Consider the following 22,621-nt stretch of genomic DNA (forward strand, 5'->3'; position numbering starts at 1 on the left):
CTGAGCACAGTCCCCATTTGTAGTATGAAAGGGCAGAGATCCAGTGGGGTTAATTCTCATGATCTGAAAACCATTGAGTGCATAGCATTTAAAGCCACTGGGTTTGCTCCATTCTAAATCTTTTCAATAGATTTTAATTTGACACTGTTAAATTATGCATTCATGTATCCATTCACTTCTCAGCAAATATATATTGCCACTACATGCCTTACATCTTGAAATGTCATAACCCCAGCTCCCATCCCATATGGGACAGCTTCCTCTTTCACTCTTTGTAATTCCTTCTCCTTTTGCCCAGAAAATTTTCTCATGATAAGCATTGTGGTATAATTTAACAATGTCCATGATCTGTGTGATGCACTATGTGTTTTCTTTTACATCTATATTTTCTTCTACGTGATGTATGTATAATGAGTATTATATGGAGAAAAAGCCAGAGATTTAAATTTGAAAGTTTGGTGATGCTGCCTGCAGAATATAATCAATAGCCTGTTCCCAGAGCCCAGACAATGGATCCTCATTACACCCCTTAAACCGGTATTAGAAACATGCTGCTCCTTTGACTACCTCCTCCACCTCAGCCCTCTACCCATGTCTTAATGGGCATCACCTTTCTTGACTGTATATTATCTTCAATCCATTTTTCACCTGGAGTTCCTGGCGTGTAAGCCTAACCCTTAACATCTTTCTGGTGTCTTTCTAAGGGAAGAGGGGAGATGAATGCCTCCTGAATAATCTCTTAAATTTTAATTTAGGCCGTCTGACTCACTCTTTTAAGATCATTCAGTAACTTCTTATTACTTTAGAATAAATATAGACTTTTTTGCTTGACATTCCAGGAAAACTGGATTCTCCTTATCTCTCCAGCATCCTCTATTGCCCTGAACACACTGTTCATATTCTGTTTTTCTCATTCTGAAAATAGAAAATAGGAAATGCAGTCAAACCAGTAGTTCTCAAAGTGTAGTCTGTGGACCAGTAGCCACAGCATTCCCTGGGTGCTTGTGAGAAGTGCAAACCCTTGGTCTTTATCCCACATCTACTGAATTAGAAACTCTGGGGGTGAGGCCACTATCTTAACCAACTATTTTAATCATCCAGATGATCCTGAAGCTTGAGAACAATTAATTTTTATGTGTGATGGGGGCAGGGGCTTGCTCTGTCTCCCAGGCTGGCATCCACTGGTGTGATCACAACTCACTGCAGCCTCAACTCCTGGGCTTAAGCGATCCTCCCACCTAAGCCTCCCAAGTAGCTAGACCTACAGGCATGCACCACCATGCCTTGCTAACTTTTCTTGTGAAGGCAGAGTCTCACTATTTTGCCCAGGCTGGTCTCGAACTCCTGGACTCAAGCAATCCTCCTGCCTTAGCTTCCCAAAGTGCTGGGATTATAGCCATGAGCCACCACACTGCACCAAGAACAACAGATTTAAACCATTTCACATGATGGAAGGCACCAATTAAACACATATAAAATGTCTGCTTAGCCTAGTCTAAACTAACAAGGATTGGAAGACTTTAATTTCCTTGGGAGGTCTCCCAGCAGGTTACTGTGGCTTTTATCCTGCCTTCTCACTTTTTGGAAGCTCTCAGAACAGGGAAGTCCTTCAGAGGAGAGAATATCGGTCTCCTTGTCCATGTTCTCATCCCTCCCATTTTCCCATGCCTCTGATTGTGTGCCCTCTGTTCTACCTCCTCGGTGTTCCTACATCCCTGGGAAATAAAAAGTAGTTGCTTCCCATGAAAAGACGAGAATGTTCTTCAAAGTAAAAGTGAAGTCTTTTAAAAGCCTCATTTGAGATATTGTGTTATCCCATAATATTTTAACTGAAGGGAATGGAGAGGGAAGAGGCACCTTCATTCAGAGTAAAGTAATTGAAAAGCTTAATATACACCGAACTGTGTCTTTACAGGGTCCGCCGCATCTTGGAAGGAAACTTCAAAGCTCATTTAAAGTCAGCCCCTCACATAGCCCTGCTGGTCTAACTTTCTTCTGAATGTGATTTCAGAAGTAAAACCAGGCCAGGGGCTGGGACTCAGGTGAGTCTCACTGACCGTGACCTCTGGAGAGTCAACTGAAATGGTAAGCCAGGAAGTCATGGAAATCTTACCTCCCCTGCAGTGACAACGTCTACTCTCAAAGAAATGCCAATGGCACAGAAACCACAGGGGTTGTTTATCTCTTTCTTTTTTCTTTTTAAACATTATAAAAATAACACAGCAATTTCTAAATGTCAAAAGAGAGAGAAATGAAGCTATCCATAATTTCAAAAGCCTATCCTAGTAACTACTGTAGATTTTTGCCTGAGCTTTTTAGGCTTGGGCCATTTGTGCTCTGTGCTGATGTGTGCATTGTGTTTTGAAGTTTATCTTTTTTTTTAACCTTATCATTCATACATTTTCCCCAGATTGTTGCCAGGTAAACCATGCAATCCAGAATTATGGACTATCAGAGCTATAAAAGGTTTTGGAGATCATTTTCTGAAGCAATTCTTAATTGGCTCTTCAAAGATGAGCTTTTGACAGTTTGTGTCACCCCTGAAATTATTTGTGAAATTCTACACTGAGTATGTGAATCTTTCTACAGATAGTGTTATCCCTGTATTTCAATAGATCTTCAAAGTGGTTTACACGCCCTAAAGGTTGTCTATTCTTCTCATGCAGTTATTCTATGTGCAGTCATTCAAGCTGTGTTTTACTCAACTTCTTGTTGGAGGGAAGGGGGAATAGCACATAGGCTATAATATCCTCTAGAGTTGTGCAGTACACAATTGCACAGCCATGGATGGTGGGCTGACATTCTAATCCATCCTTATTTTGTGGTTGGCACCACAGAGCTGAGGAGTAATTTGCCCTGTTTCCATAGCTCTTTGCACACATTTCTTTAAACACACTTGCATTATATTGAAATGATTTGAGAGGATCTGTTTAATTCTAGTACTTAGTATTAAGAAACCCACTGTGCATACACTAATGCTATGTTTTCCAATATCAGCTTTATTACTAACAAAATTTACATTTTATTTTCCCTCTGCTTGACTTCTACTTTTCAATTGATTCCAAACTTAGATAGAAAAGAGAGATGCAATTCATTGTCCCTGAAACCTTAAACATGTACATTATGAGTCAATCAACAATTCATAAATAAAAGAAGAACAAAAAATAGCTATATAAGACAGTGAGGACTAAGAACAGATGAAAAATGAATTCCTTCTCTAGTCCTAACTGCTAGAAATGTTTCCCCTGAGGGTATTTTTGTACTTTGTCATTTCTCTATATAGAAACCTCAGCTCCCTCTTCTATTAAATTTTGCAAGGGCTTCTGATAATCTTAACAATTAATAGCTAGTGCTTACAGTTCTCAAAACACTTGCAATTACATTAGCTCATTTGAGTCTCAACAGGAACAGGTATCGTCTCCATTTTACACAAAAAGAAAAAATAACTCAGCAAGATTGAGTGATTTGTCCCTGCAAGTGGCAGAGCTGGGACTCGAACAGGGTATATCTGACTTAAATACATCACGCCAAGGCCCAATGCCAATGTGGTAGACCCTGCCAATGGGTGCCAATGTGTGGTTCTTCTCTATGTCCAGATAAGTAAGACTGTGCTTCCTTGCCCTCTTAAAGTTGGCTATGTTTGTGTTACCAGATATAGCCAATAAAATGAGAACAAAAGGGATGTGTGTTGCTTTTGGACCAAGTGCTTAAGTCTTAGTGGTCAACTCACCAGTTTTCACTCTTCCCTTGCTACAGCTTTTAACACATGGAAGCACTTTAAAAAAATTCAACTTTTATTTAAGATTTGGTGGTACCTGTGCAAGTTTGCATTGTGTGATGCTGAAGTTTGGAGTACAATTAATCCCATCACCCAAGTACTGAGCATAGTACCCAATAGTTAGTTTTTCAATGGTTCCCTCCCCTTTCCCTTCCCCCTCTAATTGTCCCCAGTGTCTGTTGTTTTCATCTTTTTGTCTATGAGTACCTAATATTTAGCTCCCATTTATAAGTGAGAACATGTGGTATTTGGTTTTCTGTTCCTGCATTAATTCACTTAGGATAATGGCCTCCATCTGCATCCATGTTGCAAAATACATTATTTCATTCTCTTTTATGGCTGTGTAGTATTCCTTGGTGTATATGTAGCATGTTTTCTTTATCCAATCCACCATTGATGGGCACCGGGATTTATTCCATGTCTTTGCTATTGGGAATAGTGCTGCAATGCGTATACATTTGCATGTATCTTTTTGGTAGAATGTTTTGTTTTTCTTTGAGTATATACCCAGTATGGGATTGCAGGGTCAAATGGTAGTTCTGTTTTAAGTTCTTTGAGAAATCTCCAACCTGCTATCCACAGTGGCTGAACTAATTTACATTCCCACCAACAATGTATAGGCATTCCCTTTTCTCTGCAGCCTTGACAGAATCTGCTATTTTTTATTTTTAAAATAATAATCCTTCTGAATGGTGTGAGATGGTATCTCATTGCGGTCTTGATTTGCATTTCTCTGATGATTAGTGATGATGAACTTTTTTGCATAGGTTTGTTGGCCACTTGTATATCTTGTTTGAGAAGTGTCTGGTCATGTGTTTTGCCCATTTTTTAATGGGGTAATTTGTTTTTTTTGCTTGTTCAATTGTTTAAGTTCATTATACATTCTGGATATTAGACCTTTGTTGGATGCATATTTTGCAAATATTTTCTCCCATTCCATAGGTCACAGATTACTCTGTTAATAGTTTCTTTTGCTGTGCAGAAGCTCTTTTGTTTAATTGGGTCTCACCTGTCAATTTTTTGTTGTTGCAATTGCTTTTGAGGACTTAGTCATAAATTATTTCTCAAGGCCAAAGTCTAGATTGGTGTTTCGTGGGTTTTCTTTTAGGATTCTTACAGTTTACAGTCTAACACTTAAATCTTTAATTCATCCTGAGTTAATTTTTGTATAAGTGAAAGGTAGGGATCCAATTTCACTCTTCTGCATATGGCTAGACAGCTATCACAGAACCATTTATTAAATAGGGAGTCATTTCCCCACTGCATATTTTTGTCAACTTTGTCGAAGATAAGATGGCTGTAAGTACACAGCTTTATTTCTGGGTTCTCTATTTTGTTCCAGTTGTTTATGTGTCTGTTTTTGTACCAGTAGCTTTATAGTTAGTTTGAAGTTGGATAACGTGATGCCAAGGGCTTTGTTCTCTTTGCTTAGGATTGCTTTGGTTATTTGGGCACTATTTTGGGTCCTTATGAATTTTAGAATAGTTTTTTCTAGTTTTGTGAGAAAATGACATTTGTAGTTTGATAGGAATAACATTAAATCTGTAGATTGCTTTGAGTGGTATGGCCACATTAATTCTTCCAATCTATGAGCACGGAATGTTTTTCCATTTGTTTGTGTCATCTGTGATTTCTTTTAGCATTGTTTTATAGTTTTTTCTTGTAGAGATCTTTCACTTCCTTGGTTAGAGGTATTCCTGGGTATTTTATCTTTTGTGTGGCTATTATAAATGGGATTGTGTTCTTGATTTGGCTCTCAGCGTAAATGTTATTGGTGTATAGAAATGTTCCTGAGTTTTGAACATTGGTTTTGTATCCTGAAACTTTACCAAAGTCCTTTATGAGTTCCAAAAGCCTTTTAGCAGAGTCTTTAGGGTTTTCTAGGCATATAATCATATCATTAGTGAAGAGAGATAGTTTCACTTCTTCTTTTGCTATTTGAATGCCTTTTATTTCTTTCTCTTGCCAGATTGCTCTGGCTAGAACTTCCAGAAGCACTTTTTGATATGGAGATGCTGTAAGACAAAAATAGCCTAGAATGATGAGTCAACATATGGAGGAAATTTTCTCTAGGAAGCTATCTGGTCCTGCAGAAGACTTTGCTTGAGCAAGAACTTAACTTTCACTGTGGTCAGCCAAGAAGATTTTGGGATTGTTGGTTGCCACAGCATAACCTAGCCTACCCTAAATAATACTGGCAGACTCCATACATGACTGGGTCTCTCTCCCTTAGAGCTCAGGCTAGTGTTCAGAGAGGCATATTTTGTCATGCACAACTTATCTTCCCTCACACAATTCAGCAATCTCCTTGGCTGTTTTTCCCTTGAATCTTTAGTAACCAAATTTTAAACTGTTAATCTGCAGGACATACAGTCCAGAGGAGGAGAGCTGGGAAGGGGCAGATTCCTGACTGGCTGAGGGTAGAGAGAACCTCAGATGTGATGAATGTTATCGGCACAGTGGATATTTGGGCTGGGTCACAAATGAATTTGCCGTGATTGCTTGTAGTGGCCTAATGAGATGACATCAACATCATTGTTCCAAGACCAGTAAAAATAGAAAAGATCAAAATAGCAGAAGTCAGGGCCAAGTAAGAGAGGAGATGGGCTCAACTTGCTGGGAGCTGATTCAGCACCACAGACAGATCCCATGGGCCCTCTCCTCTAATGTTTTTTTTCTGGGCAGCTCAATTTTCTCAGGTTAGCTTTGCTGTTAAAGAGTCCTTTTCAGCCTCCAAATGCCCAGTTCCTCCTAAGCGAGGACTAGTAGTGCTGTAGGCCGGGGACCATATCTGTATTCATCCAATACAGTGCTTCCCGACTTATTTCTCTCTATATTATGTTATGCATGAGAATATTTACCTGGCCTCCTGGGATAAATACTTGAAGCCACTTCTGGCTGGAGGTGACAAACCTGTGAGCTCCAGCTATCCTAGGCTCTGCCTGATGGGCTTAGGTAATCAATATACCACACATTTATAACTTGCTCATGAGAAGCTGTGTTCCAGTCATCTCTTCCTTACCCTCTGCCCCAGTCAGACTGTAAATGACCAGATCATATAGAAGTCAGACCATAGGTCTTATTGGGTGACTTGGAGGCAAAGCTGGGTCTAGGTCTTCCATAACTTGATTTTGGCTCCCTTGGATGCTCTTCCCAAATCTTATGCTGGAAGCCAGGCCAAGGGTGCAGAAGATGAAGGCAAAGCAACTGGGGGTGCCCACTCCCTCCTACCATCTGTCATTTGACAAATATTGAGCACTTACCATGGGCTAAACCTATCCTAGCCCCTGGGAATGCAGTAGGGAACAAGACAAATATGGACCCTGCACTCATGGAACTGACAGTCCATCAAGGAAGCCCAACAATTAGCCAGCAAGTATTAAAAAGTCTGGTCAGTGTTATGTTGATGATGTACTGGGATGCTATGGGATTACCTAGCTGGAGAAACTAATTTATTTGGTGTGGGAAATGGGGGATGGGTTCAGAGAAGACTTTTGGTAGCTTTAATCCCCTTTTGAACATTCTCTTACTGTATGTCTAACTAAGTTTAACTGTGGGGAGTTAGGTGTCAGAAGAACCAGCCCCCAATATTTCAACATAGGTTCTTTTCTATTTTCCCTAAGTGTTGGCTGGTCTGAGAAATAGAGAGTACAAAAGAGAGAAATTTTACAGTTGGGTCTCTGGAGGTGACATCACATGTCAGCAGGTTCCATGATGCCCCCTAAACTGCAAAACCAGCAAGTTTTTATTAGGGATTTTAAAAGGGGAGGGGGGTATGAATAGGGAGTGGGTCACAGAGATCATATGCTTCAGAGGGCAATAAAAGGTCACAAGGGCAGAGAGGCAGAGTGAGATCACAAGACCAGGGTGAAACTAGAATTACTGATGAAGGTCCATGTCTCTCTGGGCACACATTGTCATTGATAAACATCTTAACAGGAAACGGGGTTGGAGAGCATACAACCAGTCTGACTAGAATTTGCCAGGCTGGAATTTCCTAATCCTTGCAAGCCTGAGGGTGCTGCAGGAGACCAGAGCATATTTCATCCCTTATCTTCAACTGCATAAGACAGACACTCCCAGAGTGGCCATTTAGAGACCTCCCCCTGGGAATGCATTCTTTTCCCAAGGCTATTCCTTGCTGATAAAAAGAATTCAGCGATATTTCTCCTATTCGCTTTCTGTAAGAAGAGAAATGTGACTCTGTTCTGCCCGGCCCCACAGGCAGTCAGACCTTATGGTTATCTCCCTTGTTCCCCGAAAATCACTGTTATCCTGTTCTTTTCAAGGTGCCCAGATTTCTTATTGTTCAAACACACATGCTTTACAAACAATTTGTGCAGATAACGCAATCATCACAGGATCCTGAGGCGACATACATCCTCAGCTTACAAAGATGATGGGATTAAGAGATTTAAGTAAAGACAGGAATAGGAAATTATAAGAGTATTGATTGGGGAAGTGATAAATGTCCATGAAATCTTCACAATTTATGTTCAGAGATTGCAGTAAAGACAGGCATAAGAAATTATAAAAATATTAATTTGGGGAACTAATAAATGTCCATGAAATCTTCACAATTTATGTTCTTCTGCCATGGCTTCAGCCGGTCCTTCTGTTCAAGGTCCCTGACTTCCTGCAACAGTTAGGGTCTGACGTGTTGTATAGATTTTTCATGATTTTGAAATTCCACAAACATTTTCCACATACCATTTGGACATTTGTCCTTGCATTACCTCCCAATGCCCTTGCAGCAACCCTGGAGTCAGGGTTTTATATTGTTTCATTTTCCTTGCAGGCTCAGAGAGATCCCACTGCTAGTATATGATGGACTTAAATGCTGAGTTCTTTCCCATGCAGGAGCCCCATATGCCCTTTGTCCTACCCCTGGGAGTATACCTCTCCAAACTCTCAAAGGTCCTGTTGCCCTCCAGTCTTTTACGTAGAAGCAGTATTAGAGCCAGCTTAAATTTATTCAAGATGTTTAGCTGCTTCAGAGAACTGTTCCCTGCACATTTTGGCTGCAGCAGGACTGTCCTCACTGTACCCCTTTGTCAGAGGGTAGTAAATGTCACTCCACCACATCACAGAGGAAGTCTTATCCACCAGATAAAAGGATTCCATCGAACAGAACAGTGATCCTTCAATCCTTAGACCACTCCAGCTAGAGGCCCAGACAATGCCTGAGGCAGAGAAAAATCCCCAGAGACACAGTGCTGACACGTCCTGTTATGGTGAAGGTTTGGCTCTTCCTAATCATGAACACTGGAGAATGGTGAGATTTTGCTTCAGAGCTGGATGAGTCTAGCTGAGTTGCCAGAGTTCCCAATTGTCCTCTATATTTAACAACTGAGATACCTGTTTACCTCTTTTTTTATATGTTAGTGCGCAGCAGTGGTTGTCAAGATAAAGTCAGGGCCCAGCAGGGCCCAGAACAGCATGCCTGGGTGAGCCTCAGCTAGTTTATTGCTTATACTGTAATGTGAAAAGGTCTGTGCTTTCCTTGTGGCCAGACCTTTCTCTTCTTACCTCAAACAAATCCTGTTTAAGGCCTCTGCTCCCATTGTTTCCTCTTTCAGTGATGGCTGTCTGCTCGCTGACTGCTTGGCCAATATCAGCACATTTTCCAAATCGCAGCTTTTCTTCTATCCTGAGGCCCTTTCTGACCCTACTCCTCTGCAAGGTAGAATTGGCCTGCTTTGTGCCTCTACTGTGCACTACACACACCTATTACAGCATTGATCATACACTACATCATATCTCTTGTGCCCCACAAGGTGCAGCATGGACACTGCAAATCCTTGTTGAGTGAGCTCATGCATTTGCTATTATGGGAAGAGCACTGTGCTGAGGGCCAGGAGGCCTGGGCATTGGTACCAGCTCTGTCATTGGTACCAGCTTGGCCAAGCCATTCCACCACTCTGAGCCTCATTTCTCTCTCCTCTAAACTGGAAGTTAGAGTTGATAAGGCCTAAGGGTAACTTCCTGCTCTAAATTTATATTTAGAAAGCAAAGTGGGAAGAACTTTGTGATGGTTTTCTGATATGTTAACTTGGCTAGTCTACAGCCCCAGTTATTCCATCAAACACTAATCTAGGTATTGCTGTGAACATATTGTATAGATGTGATTAAGATCCATAATCAGTTGATTATCCTAGATAACCTGGGTGAGCCTGATTCAGCTAAATATTCTTAAGAGCAGAGCTGAGGATTCCTTGAAGAAGAGGACATTCTGCCTGTGGATAGCAGCATCGGCCTGTGCCCAAGAGTTCATTCCTGACCTACAGATTTCCAGCTTCTCTTACCAGTCCCCATAATTGCATAACCCAATTGCTTTCATTAACATCTCTCTATATATCTCCCTTTGGTTGAGCTCTGACCCACATAAGCTTTATACTTTGATTCAAGTATATGCTTTATACTTGGTTCAAGACCTGGCTCTACTACTTATTAGCTGTGTGATCTTAGGAAAGCTAGTGAGTGGCTCTGAGCCCCTGCTTTCTTATCTATAAAATTAGGGTAACAATACCTATTCCAGAGTTAATAATAAAAAGTATTCTTATTTTGTTTTAGAGCACTACTTTTTTGATATTTCCTATGAACCAGCTTCTGTGCTTATTGCTTTACAACTCATTTACTCTTCTTTAAACCCTTGTAGTACTAAATGACATAATGCATGTGAGTAATGATAAACACCATCATGCCTGGCACATTGAAGGTGCTTAGTAAGAGCTAATTCTGACTTTTCCTTTCCTTTGCCTCTATAATATTTCTGAATAAGCTATCTTAAGGCAAATTTATTGTAAATAATGGTTTAGACTGTGTATGTGACTTAAAGGAGCCAAGCTATGGGATTACAACACAATTAGTTTAGTTCACTCACTCTTGTCTCCAGGTTTGCATTAAACCAACATTAGATTGCCTTGGAATTCCATAGTACCTTCTGTTTGAGGATTTATGGAAATAGTCCATATGAAGCAGAGAAGAACAAGGGCTACTCCTTACTCGATGGAAAAAGTGAAGCAACCAGAAATGTTTTGCCGTCAAGTTGGAAAACATCAATTCTCTAAATGTACCAGAGATTTATTTCATACTATGAAAGTCAGATTTGAAAATATTATAGATGAAATATTAACTGAATGTTTATAGCTGGGATAGGAACTGTGAGGGAATTTAGAAGTCTCTACTTGCCAGTAAGAGGTTTACTGACTTCTAGAAACTCAACAGTATTTAAACACAACAAAGACCACTTGTTCATTCTTGAGCAGATATAGGCCTACCCACTGCCTCATGTCTCTGTACTCAAACATTGAGAAAGAGAAGGAAACAGAGTTAGTGAATGGGGGATTGGTGAGTGCCACTAGAAGGTTATTGGGTACATAGCTTGGGAAGATAAAGCTTGGGAGTAAGGGTGGTTTGGCAAGTGGATGTGCAGGAAAAAAATGTGTGAGCATAGGAGGAAAAGATTAGGCAAGTGACCCCAGGATGCAAGTTCTATACTTGAGTCCCAACTCCCATGTCAGCCTGGCTCTTTCTCCAGGCTCACGACTTCTCATAGTTGACCTCACCAATGCCTACCCTCCTGCAGCCTCTGGTGTACCCTATTTTCCTAAGCCAATCCTGACTGTGGTACAAATATAAGTTTTAACTGTTTATGACAAAAATTTAAAACATGTAGAGAAATAGAGAGAATGGTATGATGAACCCCTATGTAACCACCCCCCAGATTCAACAATTCTCATCTCATGGCCAGTCTTGTTTCATTTATACCGCCTCCCACCCCATGGATTATTGTGAAGAAAATTTCAGACGTAATTTCATCCATAGGTATTTCAGTATGTCTTTCTGAAAGAAATATAAAAAAGCTATAATGAATTTATTTTACCTAAATGTTAATCATAATTTTTAAATTTAAAATATTCTGTCCATGAATTTTTTCTTTATATAGATAGATGATAGATAAATGATAGATAGATAGAAGGTAGATAGATAGATAGATAGATAGACAGATAGACAGACAGACAGACAGACAGACAGACAGATAGACAGAGCTTGTTTGAATCAGGTTCAATTAAGAGCCATTCATTGTTTTTCATTTCTATGAATAATATGTCTTTTTTATCTAGTAATACACCCTTCATCTGTTTTCCTCTCCTTGCAATTATTTGTTGACGAAAACAAGTTGTTATTCCTATAGGATTTCCCACAGCCTTGATGTTGCTGACTCATCTTCATGATGCCATTTTTCATTTGTCATGGTGAACATGTTTCACTGTTCTCTATGTTTTTTGCAAATAGGTAGGTAAATCTAGAGACTTAATCAGATTCACATTTGTGTGTGTGTGTGTGTGTGCAGACCATTTCATAAGTGGCGGTGAGTATTTCCTTCAGGAAGCACATAAGTTCCGACCGTTTCTCTTTCTGTGATGCCAGCAGCTGTTGCTGATCATGACTTAGATCTGTTAATTCCTTAGGGGTTACAAATGTTGATGCTCTTATTCTATCGTTCCTTCTTTGTTTTTATATAGAGAAGCTTCATTTCATTAACTATTTGTTACCCAGAAGAAAAAAGGAAATATGCTTATTTCCTTTTATTTGCCAGTTTTCAAATAATATGTAGGGTTTAGAGCACCCTCCAAAGATGATCAATGACCAATTCTGTATTATTATAAATCATGAATTTAAACATACTTAACATGTTTAAATTCATTTTAGTTTTTATCCTTATTGTTGTTCAAGCTGTTTCATCTTTGGCCAGTGGGAGGCTCCTCAACTTAGTTCCTGAGTTTTTTTGAAAAGGTCCTACTGGTTTTTGATAGATTCCTTGCTCTCTGGCATAACAAGATGTTTCAGACTCCCTGTATTAATTTTATAGGACTGCCATATCAAAGTACCACAAATGGAGTGGCTTAAATTTATTCTGTCACAGTTCTGGAGGCTAGAAGTCCAAAATCAAGGTACCAGGCAAGCCATGCTTCCTCTGAGGGCTCTAGGGAAGAATCCTGCTATGCCTCTTCCTAACTTCTGGTGGTCACTGGCAATCCCAGGCATTCCTTGGCTTGCAGCTGCATCATCCCAGTCTCCGCCTCTATCGTCATACAGCCTTCTTTCCTGTATTTCTGTCTGTTTCTGTTTTTCTTCTTGTAAGGACACCAGCCATTGATTTAGAGCCCACTCTAATCATGTATGACCTCTTCTTAGTTTAATTACATTTTGCACAGACCCTATTTCTTAGTAAGGTCACATTCTGAGAATCCAAGTAGATGTGAATTTTGAAGGAAAGGCTACACCAATCTTGGTGAGGAGAAGCACACATTGTAAAGTTCCCACCGTTGAGGTTTGTAGTGAGCAAATGACGACAGAAAAAGAATCAGCAAGAAGAATCAGACTATCTAAAGGAAACCAAACCAGTAGTTCAAGAGGAGAAACCTTGGTCTGGCATTGAGGTCTAACAAGTGTTTCTCTGGATGGGTGAGTACACACACAAAAAATCACACATTTAGGAGCAGTCCATGTGTTCAGCAGTAGGTACAGCACCTTTACAGCTCAGACCTCTCTCTTCCTTATTGTCATAAGGAGGTTTCTTTCTCCATAAGAGTGGAGGTTATTCCCCTCTTTGCGCAGATGAACAAGCACAGGAGAAAGAAATGAATAAACTGGCTATAAGTGTAGTGTAGCTTGTAAGAAGGAGGGGAAAAAGGAGGAGAAAGATAAGGAAGACAAACATCGAGAAAAGAAGCTTTCTTGGATAGGGAAATTGAAGAATGAGCCTTGAAAGGCAGAGTTGACAGAGCATAAAAGTTGGCATCAGAAAGGCCTCTGCTACTCACAAAACCTGTGACTTTGAATATGTTTCATAATTTGAGATTCAGTTTTTTAACTGAAAATCAGGAATAATAGTATCCATAATAATATGCTTGCATTTATTCATGTTTCTATTGAGCATCTTCTACATGCCAGATACTATTGTAGGTGCCAGGGATATGGCAGTGGAAAAACTAGACAGAAATATGTGCCTCATGGCTTCCATTCTAATTCAGGTAGTTGTGAGGTACAAGTAAAACTGCAGATGTGAACACTGGACAGATAGCAAGTATTCTTAAAGAGTTAGATTCTCTTCATCTGTCCTAATGCTGAGCCACAGATTCAGAGATTGGCAGAGCGCTTAACTTAACAGCAATTTATGTGAGTGAGGACTCTCCTCAAAGAAAGAAACCACCACTCAAAGATCCCATTATGTTCTCAAAGAGTAGGGCAAAAAAAGGCCTACTTGGGATAAATGTCAGTGTTTGTTCTCTGGGAGTAGTTGGGGAGATTTGTTTTAATCTTATGAATTTTTGTTTGTTCTTGTTTTACTGTTGTAGTATGATTGCTAAGAAGGAGGGCCTTAGGAGGTTCCCTAGTAAGATACTATTACATTTTTCTCTCTCAAAAATGTATTGGCTCCCTATAAGGTGACTGGATATCGATTATTATCTGGCCTCAAGTTCCCCCCTACAAAAGCTGCTGAATCTCCTAGGCCCCTGCCTATGAAGCAGGCATTTGGAATTGGAGGACAGATTTTGTATTAAGCCCCTACCAGGCAGATATTTGAGTGATCACTGGGGCTGAGGTGGGCATCTTATCTGCACAGCCTTGATGACTGGAAGGATCTTCCAAGAATCCCTTAGGGAAGCATTTATGCTCACTTGGACTGGTGGCACCTTTACACTGTTTTTGGTGTTGGTTTCCAAATATTGAGCCCTTTGGAAGGATGCTGGGATAAAACTATAGATCTTAACTTTTTGCTTCTAGTTGGAAATTCACATTTCACGTACTGCACAGGGCGAAGGAAGGTTCTAATGGAATTTTTTATTTATTTATTTTTATTTTTTGCTTCCCTGGAAGATTGGGTGATTACAGGAAGGTGTATTCACATGTGGAAAAGGTGATGAACTTGTAGCATCAGTACCCTACAAACTTGAAACCCATCATAAAAAGCTTTGATGATGTAGCAGAAGGCACTTTGGTTGACACCAGGAATAGCCTTTGACTCTTAGATCAGATAAAATTCCTAACATAGCATAGTTACAGTGGACAACTGCTTTTTTGTCTCTCTTTGAGAATGTTATTTTATTCTGTTTGATTGCAGCAAAAAACTTACATTTAAAATCAAGAAAGCAGAGTCAGAGACCCAGTTATAACCTCTGGAAACCCAAGAGTTTACTGAAGATACTATTTCTCTGGGAATTTTAAGCCATCTTATGGGAGAAAAAGTTTCTAGAATGGTAGCCCAGTCTACTGTTGGGAAAACCAGTAACTGGAAAAACACAATTATTGGGATGCACACTGCTGATATATAGGCATATGCTATGCTTTCAATCTTTTTCCCCACAGTCTTATCTCTCTGCTTCTGCCTTGAGGAAAGATCAAAGGAGTTGGCAGGACAACTAAGGCCTTTCCCTTGAGAACATTTAAGCAGGCAACTCAAAGACTCTCTTTCCTACCAGAGCAAGAAAGAAAACCACAGGAAAGTGGAAAACAGGCTGTAGACAGACCTCTGAATGTGTTTCTAAATATTTCTAAGAATTTATTATTCTAATAAAAAGGCTCAGAGTAAGTTAGAAGAACATGTTCTGCTTGGCTTTGAAGAATAAGCAGTGATTACACTTAATTAATGAAAATTGTACCAGATGATATCATGTCATTTATATTTAATTCTTGCTCTAAATTTTGTATCACTTAAAAATATAGTGATTGGCCATGGTGGATACTTAACTCGTTTACTCAGCACATATTTATTATGTATCTACTACGCTAGCTACTGAGATAACAGTGGTAAACATGCATGGTTCCTGCTCTCATGAGGCTTATAGTCTAGGGATAAAGAAAGTCTTAATAAAATCATCTCACTAAAAATATGTAAATTTTCAGCTGAGACATGCTGTGAAGGTAGTAAGCATATGGTGCTTGAGAACCTATAACAGTCAGATTGTACCTATCTGGAAGTCCCTGGGGAAGTGATGTTTTTGTAGAGAGCTAATAAATGAGTGGACAATAACAGGGCTTAGAGGAGGGAGAATGGTTCCAGCAGAGGAAACAGTGTCTGCAAAGTCCTGGGCAGGAGGTAGGGGACCCACCTAGAGAAACTGAGACTACTGTGATGAAAACAGAGCAAAGAGGAGCTTGAATATTAAAGGATAGTAAGTTGGAGAGGAACAGAGAAGATGATGCAAAGCACTCAATCTCTCCATGCCCCAATATCTTCATCTATATAATGGGAATAATAGTAATATCTATATTTAGGGCTACTATGAAAATGAAATATTAATATGCATAAAGCACATAGTACCTGTGTACTTTGTGCTAGCTGTTATCATCCTTTCCCATATCCCACGACAGCATTCTAGCCATGTTATAATCGGAGATCTTGCTTATTCTAAACAATATTATCAGTTGCTTGAGGTCAGGGATTTTGTCCTATTCATCTTTGGATTGCTTGGGTCTTAAACATAACAATGGCTAAATAAACATTTTCCAAATTATTTTTTTCTGGAACTTACCATATGCAAGGCCTATCTAGGCACAGTGAAGTCTCAAGGTCTTTGAGACTTTTGTGGTTTGAGGATACTAATATTAAAAACAATTTCTTATCAAAATATACACACAGCAAAAGAAACATAAGTCAAAATTCCAACTTAATATATTTTCACAAACAAATGCATTCTTATAGCCAACTGTCAGATGAAGAAACATTATCTGCACTCAGGAAAACTCTTTTGTCCTATTTTGGCATTATTCACCTCCAAGGGAAGTCACTATTCTGACTCCAACTTGACTGTTTTGTAGTTTATATATATAGGATAAAACAATATAGACACTTTCCTGTCTAACTTCTTTCACTCAACATTATAGTTGTGAGGTCCATCCACATTGTTGTGTGTAGTCATAGTTCATTTTTATTGCTGTAGCCTATACTATAATTTATTCGTTCTACTCTTGATGGGCTTTTGGGCAGTGACTAGTCTGTGACTATTATAAATAGTATTGCTTTCAACATTCCAGAACATGTCATTTGGTGAGTAGATATACGCATTTTTATAGGCTACACACCTAGGAGTGAAATGCTGGGTCATAGGGTATACATATGTGCAGCTTTAGGAGATATGGCTGAGCTGTTTTCCAAAGAGATTGTGCCAATTTATACAGCCATCAGCAGTCGATGAAAGTTGCAGTTCCTTCACATACTCATCAACACTTGGCATTTTCTTTCTTTTTCTATATTAATTATGCTTAAAATGTATATTTGATCAGCTTCTCACCAGGTTGGAATGTAGAAACTGTGGTACATCTCCATGGCAGGGAAGCCAGGGCTGTGTCATTAATTCAGATGATTCCCTGCCAGAAATCTTTTATTCAGTAATCAGTGATTAAGAGCCTACTCTGTTCTAGCTGCTGGAGATTCCAGGAGAATAAAGTATGGTCCCAGGTCACAAGCCATCATGGCTCAAGTCAAGAGAAGAGCGATGGAGTTGGATCCTTATATATACAAACAAGGTGACACAACAATACAGAGAATGGGATTTTCTGACTACCTGGGGGCCACAGAGAAGGCTCACAAAGGAGGGGACATTTGCGATCTGTAGTTCCAAATGTAGTTCATCTGTAGTTCCCATAATCCTCACATGTCATGGGAGGGACCCAGTGGGAGGTAATTGAATCATGGGGGTGGTTACCTCCGTGCTGTTACTGTGATAGTGAGTGAGTTCGCAAGAAATCTGATGGTTTTATCAGGGACTTTCCCCCCAATTCCCTCTGCACCTCTTGCTGCTGCCATGTGAAGAAGGATGTGTTTGCTTCCCCTTCCACCATGATTGTAAGTTTCCTGAGACCTCCCCAGTTATGCTGAACTGTCAGTCAAACCTCTTTCCTTTATAAATTACCCAGTCTTGGGTATGTCTTTATTGGCAGTGTGAGAACAGACTAATATACTGGCTAATTTATAAACCACAGAAATTTATTTCTTACAGTTCTGGAGATTGGGAAGTCCAACATCAAGGCACTGGCAGATTTAGGGACTGGTGAGGAACTGTTAACTGGTTCATAGATGGTGCCTTATTTCTGTGTCTTCCCATGGTGGAAGGGGTTAGCTAGTTTTCTGGGGTCTCTTTAATAAGGACACTAATCCCATTGATAAAAGCTCTACTCTCATGATCTAATTACCTCCCAAGGGCTTCACCTCCAATATCATGCCATTGGGATTTAGATTTCAATATTTGAATTTTGGGGGGACACAAGTGTTCAGATTATTGCACTCATTTTTTGATGCACTCCAGTATTTCAATGTCTCTGTTCGTGTAGCATCTTGAATGGAACAAAATACTCAAGGGTTGTCTTTACCAGCTTGAAATAAATTGGGACATCAACATTAAAATTCTGAGTACTTAATTTATACTAATGCATTTGTATTTCAGTTAGCTTTATGTTTTGGCTTGCTGCTTTGTCATATCCAGCCCATTTCCCTTTCCTCCTGGGCACACAACTAGACCACATTTTCCATGTCTCTTGCAATCAGCTGTGGCCATATGACTGAGCTCTGGCCGATGAAACATGGCCAGAAGTAGTAGGTATCATTTCTGGACAGAAGCAGGTGGGTGTACCTTTTTCTTTGTCTCTCTCCTCATTTACCAGTTGAATGGGACCACCATAAGGAAGGCCGAGCCACAGTTGGAAAGAGACTGGGCACCTGAATGTTGATGTTGAAGGCTGCTGGGCCATGCCACCACACCGGACTGTGTCCTAGGGAGACGTACCCATATTGTGCTAAGTCACAGAGACTGCAAGGTTTCGCATACAGCAGCTAGAGTCACTTTAACTAAAACAGGGTAACAGTGGTCTCCCTTGTCTTGATCTTCTCTTCCACTACTTCCACCGAAGTACTAACAAAAGATCCGCAATTTCATCTGCAACTTCTCCCAGCACAGTGAGAATTATTCTATCAGGGGAGCCTCAAGGTCACTTAGATGAATTCTGAACTCTCTTATGGTCTTTTTTGCTCTTGGATCTCTATAGGGTCTAGCTAGTATGACCCTGCTTTTTCCAGTCTGACAACTATTGATTCTTAAGAGAAGAGACAAACTGAGGCAGGATTGGGACAGTTCTGCATTCTCTCTCTATTGGCAACACTGCAACATCTGAGAGTTGTTATTTCCTTTGATGACAAAACAGAAAGCATGTGTCCTTCCTCCTGCTGAGTGGCAAAACAAGATGCCCATCCTACACACTGTCCAGAACAGCAGGTCCTCACAGTCTTCTCAGAAAATTCAGGCCGAATGAAGAGAAAAAGGAAGGCCAATGCCAGCCAGTTGCATCTTTCATAGAATAAGTTAAGCATTGGCCTGGCATAACGTACACAGGCAGGCTGACATGGCTGATGGGCTCCTGATGCCACATCATTAGTACTCTGAATGACTCAGATACTGTTATTTTCTGGTAGGTCATGTTGACTTGAGATCTAGAAGAAACACTGGTCCAGAAGTCATAATGCCTGGGTTTCAATGGATCCAATAATAGCTACCACTTATGGGGTCCTTGCTGTGTTTTAGATCTTCCTGGGCACTTTTTATACGTCATGTCAAGTATCTCTTTTGGAATAAGGTATAAATTTCTGTGCCTGTAAATTTTATATATATCTCTATTTTACAGGCAATTTTACAGATATCTCCATTTTACAGATAAAGACACTGAGGCTCTGTCTGCTATATGCTCAATAGTATGCTAGTCCCTCCCGGAAATAGATTAGGACTCTGACTTGGATGAGTTTAAAATCTCCTTAAGGAAGTGAGACGACTTGGATGAGTTTAAAATCTCCTTAAGGAAGTGAGACTTTCCTGAAGCAATCTGGGAATCACACCCAATAGCATACAAAGTTAGATGGAGATGGAGTGTCCCGGCTGCAGAGAGTGGGAGTGAGAGTCACACCCAGCCTGAGAGGCCTGGATTGCCAGGTACCAGGGGTCGGGATGGACAGACACCAGGAGCTAAGTGGGAGTACAGCCAGCCTTGAGGTGTATATGGGGAGGCATAGTTGAAACCAGTCTGGGAGACGGGAGACAGGATATTTGGAGTAAGCTCAGGATGGCCTGTTTTTATTCTGTTTGGCAGCTGGACCAGGACTGTCCTTAGAGCAGTAATTCTTAACCTTGGCAAGACATAAAAGATGCTAAAGAAATTTTTTTTTAAATTATACTTTAAGTTTTACGGTACATGGGCACAACGTGCAGGTTTGTTACATATGTATACATGTGCCATGTTGGCGTACTGCACCCATTAACTCATCATTTAACTTTAGGTATATCTCCTAATGCTATCCCTCCCCCAACACCCCACACCACAACAGGCCCCAGTGTGTGATGTTCCCCTTTCTGTGTCCACGTGTTCTCATTGTTCAATTCCCACCTATGAGTGAGAACATGCAGTGTTTGGTTTTTTGTCCTTGCAATAGTTTGCTCAGAATGATGGTTTCCAGCTTCATCCATGTCCCTACAAAGGATATGAACTCATCATTTTTTATGGATGCATAGTATTCCATGGTGTATATGTGCCACATTTTCTTTTTTTTTTTTCTTTTTATTATACTTTAAGTTTTAGGGTACATGTGCACGTTGTGCAGGTTAGTTACATATGTATACATGTGCCATGCTGGTGCGCTGCACCCACTAACTCGTCATCTAGCATTAGGTATATCTCCCAATGCTATCCCTCCCCCCTCCCCCCACCCCACAACAGTCCCCAGAGTGTGATATTCCCCTTCCTGTGTCCATGTGATCTCATTGTTCAATTCCCACCTATGAGTGAGAATATGCGGTGTTTGGTTTTTTGTTCTTGCGATAGTTTACTGAGAATGATGATTTCCAATTTCATCCATGTCCCTACAAAGGACATGAACTCATCATTTTTTATGGCTGCATAGTATTCCATGGTGTATATGTGCCACATTTTCTTAATCCAGTCTATCATTGTTTGACATTTGGGTTGGTTCCAAGTCTTTGCTATTGTGAATAGTGCCACAATAAACATAAGTGTGCATGTGTCTTTATAGCAGCATCATTTATAGTCCTTTGGGTATATACTCAGTAATGGGATGGCTGGGTCAAATGGTATTTCTAGTTCTAGATCCCTGAGGAATCGCCACACTGACTTCCACAATGGTTGAACTAGTTTACAGTCACACCAACAGTGTAAAAGTGTTCCTATTTCTCCACATCCTCTCCAGCACTTGTTGATTCCTGACTTTTTAATGATTGCCATTCTAACTGGTGTGAGATGGTATCTCATCGTGATTTTGATTTGCATTTCTCTGATGGCCAGTGATGATGAGCATTTTTTCATGTGTTTTTTGGCTGCATAAATGTCTTCTTTTGAGAAGTGTCTGTTCATGTCCTTCGCCCACTTTTTGATGGGGTTGTTTTTTTCTTGTAAATTTGTTTGAGTTGATTGTAGATTCTGGATATTAGCCCTTTGTCAGATGAGTAGGTTGCAAAAATTTTCTCCCATTTTGTAGGTTGCCTGTTCACTCTGATGGTAGTTTCTTTTGCTGTGCAGAAGCTCTTTAGTTTAATTAGATCCCATTTGTCAATTTTGTCTTTTATTGCCATTGCTTTTGGTGTTTTGGACATGAAGTCCTTGTCCATGCCTATGTCCTAAATGGTAATGCCTAGGTTTTCTCCTAGGGTTTTTATGGTTTTAGGTCTAACGTTTAAGTCTTTAATCCATTTTGAATTGATTTTTGTGTAAGGTGTAAGGAAGGGATCCAGTTTCAGCTTTCTGCATATGGCTAGCCAGTTTTCCCAGCACCATTTATTAAATAGGGAATCCTTTCCCCATTGCTTGTTTCTCTCAGGTTTGTCAAAGATCAGATAGTTGTAGATATGCGGCATTATTTCTCAGGGCTCTGTTCTGTTCCATTGATCTATATCTCTGTTTTGGTACCAGTACCATGCTGTTTTGGTTACTGTAGCCTTGTAGTATAGTTTGAAGTCAGGTAGTGTGATGCCTCCAGCTTTGTTCTTTTGGCTTAGGATTGCCTTGGCAATGCAGGCTCTTTTTTGGTTCCATATGAATTTTAAAGTAGTTTTTTCCAATTCTGTGAAGAAAGTCATTGGTAGCTTTATGGGGATGGCATTTAATCTGTAAATTACCTTGGGCAGTATGGCCATTTTCATGATATTGATTCTTCCTACCCATGAGCATGGAATGTTCTTCCATTTGTTTGTATCCTCTTTTATTTCCTTGAGCAGTGGTTTGTAGTTCTTCTTGAAGAGGTCCTTCACATCCCTTGTAAGTTGGATTCCTAGGTATTTTATTCTCTTTGAAGCAATTGTGAATGGGAGATCACTCATGATTTGGCTCTCTGTTTGTCTGTTGTTGGTGTATAAGAATGCTTGTGATTTTTGTACATTGATTTTGTATCCTGAGACTTAGCTGAAGTTGCTTATCAGCTTAAGGAGATTTTGGGCTGAGACAGTGGGGTTTTCTAGATATACAATCATGTCATCTGCAAACAGGGACAATTTGACTTCCTCTTTTCCTAATTGAATACCTTTATTTCCTTCTCCTGCCTGATTGCCCTGGCCAGAACTTCCAACACTATGTTGAATAGGAGTGGTGAGAGAGGGCATCCCTGTCTTGTGCCAGTTTTCAAAGGGAATGCTTCCAGTTTTTGCCCATTTAGTATGATATTGGCTGTGGGTTTGTCATAGATAGCTCTTATTATTTTGAAATACGTCCCATGAATACCTAATTTATTGAGAGTTTTTAGCATGAAGGGTTGTTGAATTTTGTCAAAGGCCTTTTCTGCATCTA

General features: G+C 40.0%; 1 protein-coding gene across 3 annotated transcripts in view; it reads left to right on the plus strand.

Moving 5' to 3' along the window:
• The window catches only part of PANX1 (pannexin 1), a 155,049-nt gene that overhangs the window by 84,857 nt on the left and 47,571 nt on the right, over positions 1-22,621 (plus strand). For 2 of the 3 annotated variants that reach the window (XM_063608757.1, XM_003813789.6), the window contains one exon: positions 1,916-2,042. The gene's annotated coding sequence lies outside the window, so the exon portion shown is untranslated. Of the gene's footprint in view, positions 1-1,915; positions 2,086-22,621 lie in introns of all 3 variants that reach the window. The other variant, XM_063608756.1, reaches the window with a different exon arrangement.

The sequence above is a fragment of the Pan paniscus genome, chromosome 9 (genome assembly GCF_029289425.2).
Source record: "Pan paniscus chromosome 9, NHGRI_mPanPan1-v2.0_pri, whole genome shotgun sequence".
NCBI classification, from domain to species: Eukaryota; Metazoa; Chordata; class Mammalia; order Primates; family Hominidae; genus Pan; species Pan paniscus.